This window comes from Anopheles darlingi, chromosome 3, assembly GCF_943734745.1.
Source record: "Anopheles darlingi chromosome 3, idAnoDarlMG_H_01, whole genome shotgun sequence".
Classification (NCBI taxonomy): Eukaryota; Metazoa; Arthropoda; class Insecta; order Diptera; family Culicidae; genus Anopheles; species Anopheles darlingi.
The window spans coordinates 39268439-39281530 of NC_064875.1; the positions used below are offsets into that span (position 1 = coordinate 39268439).

General features: G+C 47.8%; 1 protein-coding gene across 4 annotated transcripts in view; it reads right to left on the minus strand.

Moving 5' to 3' along the window:
- Window positions 1–13092, minus strand: part of LOC125957713 (uncharacterized) — a 68544-nt gene that overhangs the window by 40112 nt on the left and 15340 nt on the right. For 3 of the 4 annotated variants that reach the window (XM_049690589.1, XM_049690588.1, XM_049690585.1), the window contains exon 2: window positions 3716–3778. The exons of the other annotated variant lie outside the window; for it this stretch is intronic. The gene's annotated coding sequence lies outside the window, so the exon portion shown is untranslated. The remainder of the gene's footprint in view (window positions 1–3715; window positions 3779–13092) is intronic. 4 annotated transcript variants of the gene reach the window in all.

The window sequence follows — 13092 nt, forward strand, 5'->3', positions numbered from 1 at the left end:
TGTAGTAAGTGCACCGTAAGCGTTTGTGCGCCAATAATCGGTCATAAACTAGGGATTGAATGAAGTAATGCCGAGCACACAGCGGGTGACGGGTGGTCGTCCACATTTCACCAGCGAGACCGCAGGAACGAGTGGAGAGTGGTTCATAAAATAATGCCACGCCTGGTTCCGGGCCCTTGTACAGCCTTGTTTCTGTGTGTGCTTTTTTCGGTGAACGGAACGGAGTTTTGTGCCATTCCATGATGAGTACTGGTTCTAAATTTACATACTCGTGTCGTGCATGTGACGCTGGGGAGGAGAATTTCATTTTACAGAATGGAAATTTCCTTTGTTGATGTCATCACTTTAAAAATGGGTGCCGGCTTAGTGAATGTTGCAATGGGGATCTGGAATCTGGGTAGGGGAACAAACACGACAACCATGATCAGTTGATAAATTTCTCATTCTTTCTCATCTATTCCGTTGAATGAAGTTTAAAGATGAGATGTCGGAAAGATCATTAGACAGAAGCCCAATAATTACCGCAGTAAAGTTCATTCACCTTGTGTTTAGGGAAGCTTGCGAACCAAAAATAAAATCATTTACTACTGCAGCTCTTTCTCTGTTTCTTCGCGCTGCATGCAGTCTTCCTATCAGGCCTCTTTCTTGGCTTCAGGCCTTTGGCGGCCCGGCCACCAATAAGAGATTCGCGAATTCAGCAAATTCTCACGATCGAGCATAACGGGCCAACGGGCCGCGCGCATTCCCTTTTCTTCCATCCGACCAGCACTGTGGAAGTGGAAGAACAGGGGGCACAACGCGCGAGGAGGAAGAAATCGCCAAAAACACTACCGGCCGCGGGGTGTACGGAAAACAAACTCCCGGCAAAAAAAAAAATAAAACCAACAAACCGACGATCGGCCTCGGCATGAATAAAATAAGAAACGTGTGCGAAAGAGGTCGAGTTTTTCGAGCTGCCGCTGCTGCTGGTGGTGGTGCTGATTCGGCGGTGATCATGTTTGGCTGCTAGCATTGATATACCAGAGGAAACCGAGACACACGGGCAACATAAAACAAACGGGTAACATGCGCGAACAACAGCGCGAACGGTAATGCATCGCAGTGCCGAGGACTCCGCTCCGTTCCCTCGGTTGCTGTTAATTGTTTTTAGGGCTTTTGTGCGTTAACGGCGTTAACGGGCGGCTCTTTCGGGATTGTCGAATGTCGCCTCGCGTACCAACGGGTCCCGGAGTGCACGAGACCGACGAACGAACGAGCGAACGTTTAACGATTAATTTAAACCCAATTTTTCTTAATCGCCTCACGATCGAGTTCGGTTTGCGTGTTAAGTAGTGGCCCCCGAGGGAACCCCGAGGGATTAAGTAGCGTCACTTCACTGTCATTAAGACACCAAGGATACGGACGGTGGCAGCAGCACTGCAGCAACTGTGTGATGGCCGACACCCCGTATCTTTTGCGATGGGATAGCTCTGTTAAGCCATTTCCATTTCAGTTCCAATTTTGTATTTTCAGTAAACAGAACCGCCTGAGTCCATCCAATCAATCAATCGAACCACCACCATCACCGCACGAGATGCGAGTTCAGCAGCTTATGCGGTCATGGTTCGTGGGAACGCAAGCAGGCAAAGGCAGGCAGAGTTCCCAGAGAGAGAAAGACAGTGGCCAGAGGACCGTTCTTGAAGGCGTAAGAAAAGTTTGCTTTGCCAAGAGTATTGACTTCTCCAAGTAAAAGCGCGGTCAACAGACGAACTCATCGCCCGGTGCGTGGTGGCTTTTCGGCATTTTTGGAACGAATGTTGCAATTGAAATTGCCCGAAATGATGGATTGATAGCTTTTGGGCTCGGGAGAAAGCATCAAAAACAATTCATACCCATCGGAAGTTGTTGAAGATATTGATGATATTTATTCACGAATATCTATCATGATTTTGCTTGCAGATGGTTTCTTGAATTATTTACTAGAAATCTTTTTGCTGGTTCGCAGAATTTAGCAGCTTTGAGGCAAGGTTAACTTCAACTTACAGTGTGTCAAGCAGAAAATGTTTGTACAGCACTGGCTGAAAGATTAAAGCACAATAATAGGGTGCACTCAATTGATTGAGGAATTAATGTGTCCTTTTTAGACATGAGCCGCAATTATATTATTGTACCACAAATATTGCAATATTTAAAGTTAGCGCAATAAATATCACATGATAATGAATGGTCAAGCATACTTCTAAACTAAGTGTTCATACATTTTCACCAAACTCGATCGATCTGCACGCAATATAGAATATGATTCATGAAAATGTACCTTATAGTTGAGTAAAAACGAAAACGATGCCTGTAACGAACATAAATCTTAGGCAAAATGTGATTTTCATGATGGAGAGTTAGTTTAACATTATTGGGGTTGCTGAACAATTTAGAAGAAGACGCAAGCATAGTATCAAATGATAATTAATACCTTGTATCTAGTACAAAATCCCAAAAAATTGAGCCAATTTGGCAAATGAGTATCATACATCATTAATTCAAACATTTATCGAAACTTATCAAGAAATTTCTCTGATACTTCGGGAAAAGTTTAGTCGGTTTGCAACGGAAATTTATCTATTTCTCTATTTTTAGTTTTCAAAGAATTTTTTTTTTGTAGGAAAATTGATTTGAATTGTGCGAATTTTTTACAAGAGTATGACAAAAACACGTGAGTGGCTTAGTAATGGCGATGATAAGTGATGTTTAATGATAGAGCAACGGACAATTTGTTGTCACACTTCTGTAGCTTCCGTATCTCTTTTCTGCGACATATCTGTTGTACCATTGCTGAAATTGTGCCACTCTCCATAACCCATTCGTCGGACTCCTTTTTCCTACAATCGCCTGCAACGCAGACACAATCGATGCATCATCCTTTATCTGCCAATCTGTCGCCCGCGGCCATGCCACAACGCCGACCTCGAGATGCAAATTTCGAAATTCATTGCCGGCCTTTCATACGTGGATCATACCCACTATCCATTCCTCTTCTCAAATCAGAAATCGCGTCCAACGAGTGGCAGGGGGAAAGGTAATAAAACTAAACGGTGAAGCCAAAAAGTCTCGCAAAAGCTTCGCCGTCGTCGTCGTCATCGGCTCGAGCACTATTCTCGTTGGCAACAGGTGAAGTGATGGCCTGATGGCCCGGGATCTTTTACCTTGCCGAGAGCATAACCACCAGACAACGCCGTCAACGAGCACCAACGAGCCGACGGCTCCGTTCTAGGTCAGCAAGTCGGTGAGCGCGATTTATACTTTATTGATATTGAAGCGCACGCGGCCATGGATGGAGCAGCCAGGCATCGGGCCATTCCGTGGTAAGCCGGTACAAGATAACGGATGGTGCCCGGTTGGAAAAGGAAGTCGCCAGGTGGTGGTGGTTGTGGTGCGTCACGAACGTGCAAAACGAAGATTTATTGTGCTGCTTTCTTATTGACCTCTTCTACTCCTCCTCCTCCTCCTCCACCCCGATCGGTGGCCATCGGAACATCGGTGCCGGCGAGAGATGGTTTTTATTTCGTTCGCCACCATTTTAACCTTTCCTTTCGATTCCATTTTCCACACTTCTTTTGTTTTTTTTTTTTGCCTTTTTTATTGGCCGCTGTCGACGACGAGGAAGAAAGTCGAAAAGCTAACCAACCGAAAACGGCCAAACTCCGCGAACGGTCCGTTCTGGTGGCCGGTTACTGCTTACCTTTCCTTTGAAGCGCTTGCTGGTTTGGAGGTCAAGGGTCGCGAGGCAAACGTGGGGTACTATCTGCGGTAAAAAAAAACAACGGGAAGACAAAACGTATACAAGATGATGAGAAGCGGAATACGGAACCACAAAACAGGGAAATTATTGCCGATGATTGATATCAATGTTGCTTTGCGGTCGCGCAACTTCACAGGTAAAGGAAAACAAGCAAAAAAACAGGTGCGATCCTTCAGGTTCTCGTTTGTCGACCCATTTGCCCGTTTATTTATTAATATATTCCCGCGATTTGGTGCCTGTTTGCAATCACATTAAATTTAATGTGTTGGTTTTGTGCTCTAGATTTGCAGGATGGAACGTTAACATGAAATGGACTTGGTTTTCAGTTGAAGTTTTTTGATTTTGTCTCTGGGAAATTTAGACATCAATAAGCTGAGGCACATAACATCATACAATGTTTCAGTTTGCTTGTATTACAAGGAAATTTAATGCTTTAGGACACAGTTTCAGTATTTAATACGAAGAAAACGTCTCATTAAAAAAGGATACAACATCATTGAATGAAATCAATCATTTCTCAATGATCAATGAATGAATTCAATGAGTTATTGTACACATTATAATTTAAATTAATCTAATTTTTTAAGCAAACAACTTGTTTGCTTAAAGCTAGACAAAGATCACTTAAGAACAAGGGAGAATAAGTGTCACAAACGATCATCCTGTTGGTTGTTCCATTGAGTTTCCACTTTGCATTGGGAATCGGAAGTATTTTAATCCGATTATCCTCTTCCTCGTTGCTACTATTCATTCGTCAGTTCGAAAAGAATGCGCATGAAGTCCTGAAGCACCGATCATCAGCATCAGCATCCACAACCCTTGCCAACAACTCAATTCTCGCCGACAGTTGCAGTTGCAGCACTTGATACCCCAACATTAACACCATTATTCAATTACTAACCTGGCAGCCGCCACCATGCACGTGCAAATTAACACTCGGGTCAATCATCTCGGAACCTCTGGCCCCAACGGCCCGAGCGTTCTTACTCCAACCTGACCCTACGGTAAGCATAATCCGCTACACGATCAACCGGCTGCCGTCTCGCCACCGATACCAAAATTAACGATCCACCGGAAGGCAGAAGGAGGAAGGTTGCAGACCACCGGATCGGAGCAACCGAATCGAATCGCGCGCATCGTTAGCTAACGGGCATAGAGGACAGAGAGGCGCGAAAAGCGGAAAACCAACCTCTGTTTGTGGTGTGAACTGGAGCATAACAGTTCGAAACGAGAAACGGCTCAATTCCAAAAAGCGGTCCACTTTAAATGCTATAGTTGGACTCATGCCAACCAACCAATCCACGTTGCTAGCTACCGTTCGCTGTGGGCGGTGTTGGCGGTTGCCGGGAGTTTTCCGGCGGCCCTTTTTGGTCGGGAAAATTGGCACCCTGTTGAGCGCTGGGTGTAGAGTACTGAAAATGGTGGTCGCGGTGGCTTTCTCTCCTGGGATCTGACGAGGAATCTAATATCGTGACATGACCGCCGGGGAATTTGATTGAATCGCATCGTGCTGAGCCATTGATTCGGTGCGGAGCATAGCGCTAGCAGCGTTCACGACCGTCGAGTCGAGTCAAAGATGGAAAACCACCGCCGACCGACCGGTAGATCTGGGAATCGAATTTGGATGTTTCTATGTTCGTTGAGCGTTGGGCATTGTTGATGCTTTGCTGTTTTATCCTTCGAAGGCATTAAAGGAAAAGCTCCAAAAACTCGTTAAATACAGTTTTTTCCCCCCATAATATTCTATTAACTGTCTCGCTTCTCTCTGTCTCAGCTTCTTAATGCTCGTGACGCCTTCCCTTTGCCAAGCCAATCATAGCACAAGCCTCAACCAACATCAGCATCCAAAGCTCCACCACCCCCATCGTGGAGGGAGGGAGACGGCTTTAATAAAGCATTATCATGCTGAGAAGGATTTAATGGCGGGAAAATTCATTAAACAGCCGCGCGCCTCGTTCATCGATATGAGCATAATATGACGCGAACGATCCACGCCCGGGGGTGGCCACCATACCAGCAGTACGTCCCTCTTGTTGTCCCTCAACACGTCAAAGCAGCAGCAGCAGCAGCAGCAGCATGACCTTGCACATTAGACGAAAGGCACACGGGCCTCTTTCCGGCTCCAGGGTTATTTGATTGAAAAGTGGTCCGGAAAGTCATTCTCCACCACCGGGCACCCTACCTCAATCCAAGAACTGCGCTCTTTAATCAGCGTCTGCTTGAACAGCGCGGCGTTGGCGCCGTTCGTTTGATTGAGTGGACCGTCGGGTTGGAGCAAAGGTGTACGGACGACGCGACATGTTCCGAAAGGTAAACCAGCAACACCATCAGCTGGTTTTGAGCTTATGCTCCCGCGGGGGTTTAGGTAGCCCCCGGGAGAAAGGCAGGGCGAGAGTTTCATCTTTTCTGTGTGTGTGTCTGTGTCACGAGAACTGCGAGAACATCGATAGGGGCTTGGGGCAAGGTTCAGGGAAGAGTATTTAAAATTAGCTCCTATATGAACCTCTCCACACATGATACTCACTCACTCGATCGATCGATCCGGTTGCACGGATGCCACGCGTCCCGTATCGTAGAACTCAAAGTATGATTTATGCAACGAAGGATGGGAAACAGAAATTCCCTGGAATTCTTCTCTTTGCTTGGAGAGAAGCCTCTCCGGATGCATGGAAATGAATTCACAGCAACATAAACACATCACATCCGGCAAACCTGTAATCGATAAGCTTCTCTGGTAACTGGAAATTCTCTCTAAGAGGCGAGGGATCGATAACGACGATGCTGATGCTGATGATAATGATGATGATGCAGTGAAGGAGTTTTCTTGGTTCTCGGTTCCGCTGCTGCTGATTAGCAAATTTTTGACCTCAAATAGAAACCCTTTTGAGGATCGAATTCAAACTACCAAATAGTGATCTTATTCTTCACTTCCTACTTTCTGCTCTCAACTGTTGATGTGACCTTCACCATCGAATCGTTTCGAAGTCCCATGTCGCACCGTTACCGGTCACCTACGGACAGGCCCTACATGGGAAATTGTCTTGATTTTCATCGTTTGAACCCTGCATCGATTTCATCCTGAGGACACCAGCACACCAGTTCGTGGAAAGCGGTGCTCAAATTTCCACTCAATTTTCCTCGCTATGAAAACATGCTACTTCATCAGTAACCGGTTCCAGCGCAACCTTTCTTCGGTCGACCGGGCCCCCTTTTTCGGTGAACGTTGGCAGATAGCATTTTGATTCGCGCTTCGCTTCGGTACCTCGTGAGCTTTAAGAGCGTCTCACAGGCCACATGCCAGACGCTTCGGTATCATTAGATAGCGTAATACATAAACACACGAAATTCCACGGACGGACAGTTCGGTTTCAAGGATGACTTGACGCTATGCTTGAGGTGTGCGCGCGCGTGTACGCGTGATGATGGATCCAAGAAGGCTGGAGTGGCTGACAAAAAAGGCGAATATTCTTCAAAAGATATCCACCATCGTACATTGCAGCCCGGTGACATTGCACAGTAATTTGATACTCGTCCTCTTGAGACGACGGTTGAAGAGAAGCTTCTACTTCTACCAAGGTGCTCCATTAAAACACCAGGCGGAGTGATGGCGGATGAGATGATGGATCGGACGGATCCCTCGCGGTACGGTATGTGTGCTTCTGTGAGTGTTACTGAGCGGTTTAAATAAACATTTTAGCGAGGATATTTCTAGACAGAAGCGTGCTTTTACTCGGATGAAATGGACGAGCGCAGTGCAAGTACCAGCGCACCAAAAAACCTCGCTAGTGGATAGGTAAGAACATTGAAATTCTCTTTTTTCTACTCTATATACCCTAGGAATTCGACGAATTCAGGGCACAGTCCTCATAATGACGTCAAATGATTGTCGGTAGGACCATCGGGCTCGACATCCCGCCAACCGCCACCAGCTAATTACAATCATTAATGTCAGGCGCATGTTGCAGAGTGCGTTTGACCTTTTGTGCCATATATTCTAGCGCGCAACCCACAAAAGGTGCCACACACCAAACCGCCGAGAACCGAGACCGAGACCGAAATTGTGCGGCAATAAAACACATCTCAGCACGTCACCGTCACCAACAGTGTCGTCAGCATGGTGAGGTTTATGGTGAGCTTACCCGGAACGGAAGCTGCTACCCCGTAGTGCTGGTGGTGCACCCGGCACCTGGGGACACTGCCTTTTCATGCCAGTAGCAGGCCAATATTAGAATCCTTTTGTGGGAGCCACGAGGACAAAAGAAACCGTTACCGCCCGATCGCTCTAGTGCCGGGAGCTGCAGACGCGGGTATCAGCGGGATGTTGTCACGACGCCGTACCATGGCTTGTCAAAATCACGGCAGGAAAATTCAATTTATCTCGATGGGTCCGGAACCTCGGGTGCTTTGTGGCAAGTCCTGAGGAAACGCTACGCGCAATGTCACGTAAAGGTGACTCGTGACGGGGTAAAGTCCTCATTAATACGATCAGTAACCAGCAGCAGCAGCAGCCTACTAGATGAAAGCGAGAATGTTAGTTTTCCCACGGGATGAAACCAACTCCAACTCCTACTGCTACGTTCATGCCATGCCAAAGCAGCAGTAAAGTGCGTAAAAAGTAAATTATCCGCCAAGTGAACCGGACCGGGCACGGGGCTCGAAGATCCATCCCAAATGGGTTTCAGGATCTCGTGTGAAAGGATTCAATTTCAGTACCGAGCCACCCGGAGGCCGGATGTTCCCCGGTGTTGGTAATGAATTTCGCGAGCTGAAAATGAGGTCCTCCGATGAGCCATAACGAACCCGCGGTATCGCTAACAGCGAAACCGAGGGAAAGAAAGGAAAAAAAACTAAAAGAATCCCTGAAAGGAAATTGGAGAAGTCCGCAGAAGAAAAGTTGATTTCTTGCCGAGAGGATAATTAATCGCGTGCGGAGGCTCCTCCGGGTTTGCTGTCTAGCAGTAGCCAGTAGCAGCAGCAGGAGGGGTTCTTGGCTTTTTTGTGCGCAAAGGACGAGTCATTATGTGGTGCCTTTAAGAGCAGCAGCTTCCAGCGAGTATCAAAGCGATTAGCATTAATGAGGCTTTACGTAGAGCACATACCATCATCATCAGCATCATCATCGCCACCACTCCATCGCCACCGGTGGTATGTGGGCACATCATTTTGATGGATCCATGCTGATGGCTTCATTCGCACACACTCACTCACTTTCGCTCGCACTTAGACGAGGCGCGCCTTTCAGCGCCCCCCCCTTGCTAGGACCTCCTCCAGAACACCCGTGGAAAGTCGAGCGAAAGCAACAAGTTTGTGTATGTGTGTATGAGGGCATGGGAATAGTGGCATGAGTAGCAAGTCCCACTCCGCACCCCCCAAACAGTGTTAATGGACGCACAAAGTTTTGCCCATTAACCTCAAAAGTCGTAACCACCAAAGCGCCACCGGTTTCTGGCCACTTTGTGGCTGGTGGTGGTAGCGACGATCAGAACAGTAACTCCAGCACCCGGGAGGTGATGCTGTCCAGGGGTGGGCATACGAGTGCCGTACTATCGAGTGAAAGACTTATGCGAGTTGCCAAAAGTGCTAAGTAGAAGGGAGCTTTTCATGTGGAAATCTTAGTCCCTTTTTACACAACAGCTGCTAATATAACCAGGCACAATATAGTAGTGGACGATGAGAGCCTCATTATTTCGTTGTTTAATTAAGCAAACTCCGGAAATTCGCTTTTCACTCCGGACCACCTGTGTGGAGCGGGGTAGAGGAGTAAATGTACGAAATGTAAAACTCCTAAATAAGATGAGATGCTACCGGATACGGAGGCATCCGGGCGACATCATTGGCAAAAGTTTAGTACCACTAGTACACCCGCACCCCTCCTTGCATGCTCATAAAACGGACCAAAATATGCTGGTTGGTGCGTCCGCGGTGCGGCAAACCACGCAAAAGAAGGATAAATGTCATCCGGCTCATCCGGACCGTAAGTAAAGTAGGAAACATTGAAGCGAAGCGTGAAACAGGAAAACACCAGATGTCCAGATGTGGTCGTAGTACGCGCGGTACGCGTAGCACGGGAGTTATGGGTTAATAGACTGTCCAGCATGCCGCCAGCTTCCTATGCTCCCTTTGCCAGCAGCAGGTACACCATCTGGGAGCCATTCCGGAGGTGATCCTGCCACCGCTACAGATGCCGGTCACGAGCCCTGGTCGTTATTCCGCGCAGAACGCAAAAGAATGAACTCTTATTCCCAAGGATTTGTATCGAATTGCCCAGCGGATAATCCGGTAAACCGGTGTGTCCATTGCCGACGTTCGCTCCCACTTCAATGGTCGGCAACGGTGGAGGATCATATCCATCCTTAGCACTGGCTTCCTGGTAAGATGGATAATGTTCTGCTGCTCCGGACGGATAGTCTCTCCTTCTGAGGAGATTAAGGGCATGGCTGGAGAAGGTCACATGTAGTCAGTAAGGTCTCACGACCTTACCATTACGCGACCATTCCTGCGCCTGGCGATGCTGGCAGACAAAGGAAAGCATTCCATCCGGGGGGTGGAGAAGAGCAAGAGGGATTACATGCCGGGCGGTGTGCGGCTTCTGCTCTGGCGCGTACTTTGGCGTCGAAATTTTGGCCGGAAAAGTCAAAAATATGGTATGCAAATGTTTGCTCAGGCCTCCTCCCGTTACGCGAGTACCGAGATGGTTGCTGCCGTCCTTGTAGAACGCTGCCACTGGCATTGCAGAAGCAGCAGAAGCAGCAACAGCAGCAGCAGTAAGTCAACAAATATTCTCGCTTGCGAGTACTTTGTGCGAGTGGGGCACGAGCCCAACGTCTCGTTCCGTTGGGTTTTGTTAGCCCGGTGGCACCTTCGGAGGAACCGCATGATTTGACGGAACAAACATTCCGTCTTCTGTTCCGGGTACTCGCGGAGGGGCGCTGGTGTGCAGATGCTGAGCAAAATGCTCGGCACGGAACCATCGCGGAAGTTAGCGTAAGGTTTCGTTGGGGTGTTTCGCTGCATTTCCATTGTGTAAATGGCGTTACATTTAGCGACAAGCGACCGTCAATGGAACACGCTGGCTTCCTTAGGGTCGCGCCATGCGCTCCTTGACCTTGAGTGCTTATACATGAAGCACCGTCTTGGCCCCCTTTAAACGAATGTGCAATGAAATGGAGCATCTGCTGTGCGCGATGTGGAAGGGAAAATCAATTTTCAAAACAAATTTCTGGCAGCAAATGATGCATCGACAAGCTATGAGGTTGCGAACTCCCATGAATCATAATTAACTGCCAGACGTAGCAGGCTCTGGTATCGATGAGCTCTATTAGCTGGAAACACAGAAACCCACTTTCTCTACAATCCAAGCAGCCCAACGCAGCAGCAGTCATCTACAATCCAAGCAGCCCAACGGACGCCTGCGTTCTTGCGTGATGTTCTACGCTTTAAGCTATCAAAAGTTCATCCACGAAGAAGTTGGTGCGATGGTGTACATTAATTATCCTAATCTATGGCCTTCGCCAACGCGAGGCCTTTAAAGCAGGGGTCTGGATGCTGCAAACTAAATTGTTTCACAAGACAGAGAGAGAGAGAGAGCGCGTGTGGTGTTACCTTCGACGCCACAAAAGTGTCACTCCGTGCTATCTTCATCGCAATCGCGCGAGGTTCTTCTGGCGGGAACTGAACATCATCATACACCCCCATCGTATACCGCCACCCACAAGGCAGATGAAGTCATCAGTAGCAGTCATTACCGGCTACGGCAGCGGTGGTAGTAGCAACGAGCAACGTACGCGCTATCGGAGAGTAAATAAGCTCGCCATATTTGTCGCAGGCTCCTCCGTTCGACATCGACAACGACGACGACAGCTTCTCACCGGATGTAGCTGGTGGTGGGACCATCTCACCTTCGCGCGGTTGATGTTGTCATCGGGTGGGAGTGACGATAAAGTTTGCGTCCGCCCACCCCAAATTTGCGATTGTCAAACGTTGCAACGCTAGTAGTAGCTGGTGACGGGGTATAGACATCGTCAGACCAGCCATGACTTGGACCTTCCATCGTGGTACTTTGTGTGGCATTATCACTCTCCAACTTAAGTGCAATCGCAATCGAAAGAGTTCCCAAGAAATGCGTTGATGGTACATCACATCATTGATTGCATAACCAGGACCACCCTCTAATCACGGGAGGTCCATATTGGAAGGAAATCACAAGAGGGAAACAAACTTTCACGTCCATGCTAGGAGCAGATTTGAATGAAAATACGATTTCTTTTCTGCCGAATGGAATGACGCAGCAGCCCAGCTTTAACACGTTCCAAATGCAAATGATGGCCATCCTTTCAGGCGCTACGGACCTCCTACCGTTAACGCCCGTAGTGCTTTTAATTGTATTCGCAACTATTCTCAGCCCAGTCACCGCAGTTCGCTTGGGGCCGTTTTTGCGATGCTGAAGCGGCTAGGGTACCCGGTAGTCGGTCGGCAACTAAAGCTTCTTCACCATAAAGCAGAGACGCTGGCGATGGCATCGAGATTGCTTATTTATGAGCTCCCCTCTGACCAGTTGCTGCTTCAAGCACTGGGAGGGATAGATAATAATCCAAACAATCTGCCTAATGGCGGTGAATGCTAGGAAAGCAAAAGATAGTGAGAGGGAGAGAGTTTGCATAGAGGAAATCGAAGAAGAAGACGTTGCATTTGTTTTGATATTCATTGCGTCAGAGGCAGCATTGTGTCTGCTGGAGACACAATCTATTCAGCTACTCGATCGAGGCGCACAAACATTGCTCTGGAACCAGGACAGTGTCCATCACAGTGGAATAGGGCGCACCGAGAGGCCACTCGGCTCTGCTAAAGGTTCCGATTATTCCCGTCTAATCCACTGTGTGTACCAGTGTGTTGATTGTACTGGATCGTATTGTGGGACGATGAGTAGCTGCAATTAGACAATTACACTCGACTGAAGAAGCCATACCCGTCCGTCGCGTCGCTCGTCTGATCAATAATTGTTTCATCAGCCGCAGCATACAATCGAGATTTGGTCTGCATTGCTTTTGGGAATACGCCATACGCCAAGCTCCGTCACAGAGTTTCAGAGGACAAATCCTTAATCTCGGTTCCGAATTCTACTAGACCGACGCGTTGGTACTTAAGCCCGAGGAGTAAACCTCGGCGTACGGGAGGATTAAATTTGTGGATTTTTATTCGAATCTTATAGCGTACCATATTACGCGGTGCAAAGGAACACACACACACATGAACGAGCAACGGATCCCATGGACTGATCCTTAATGGGATTTCGTTACATGAAACCCTTTTACAACATT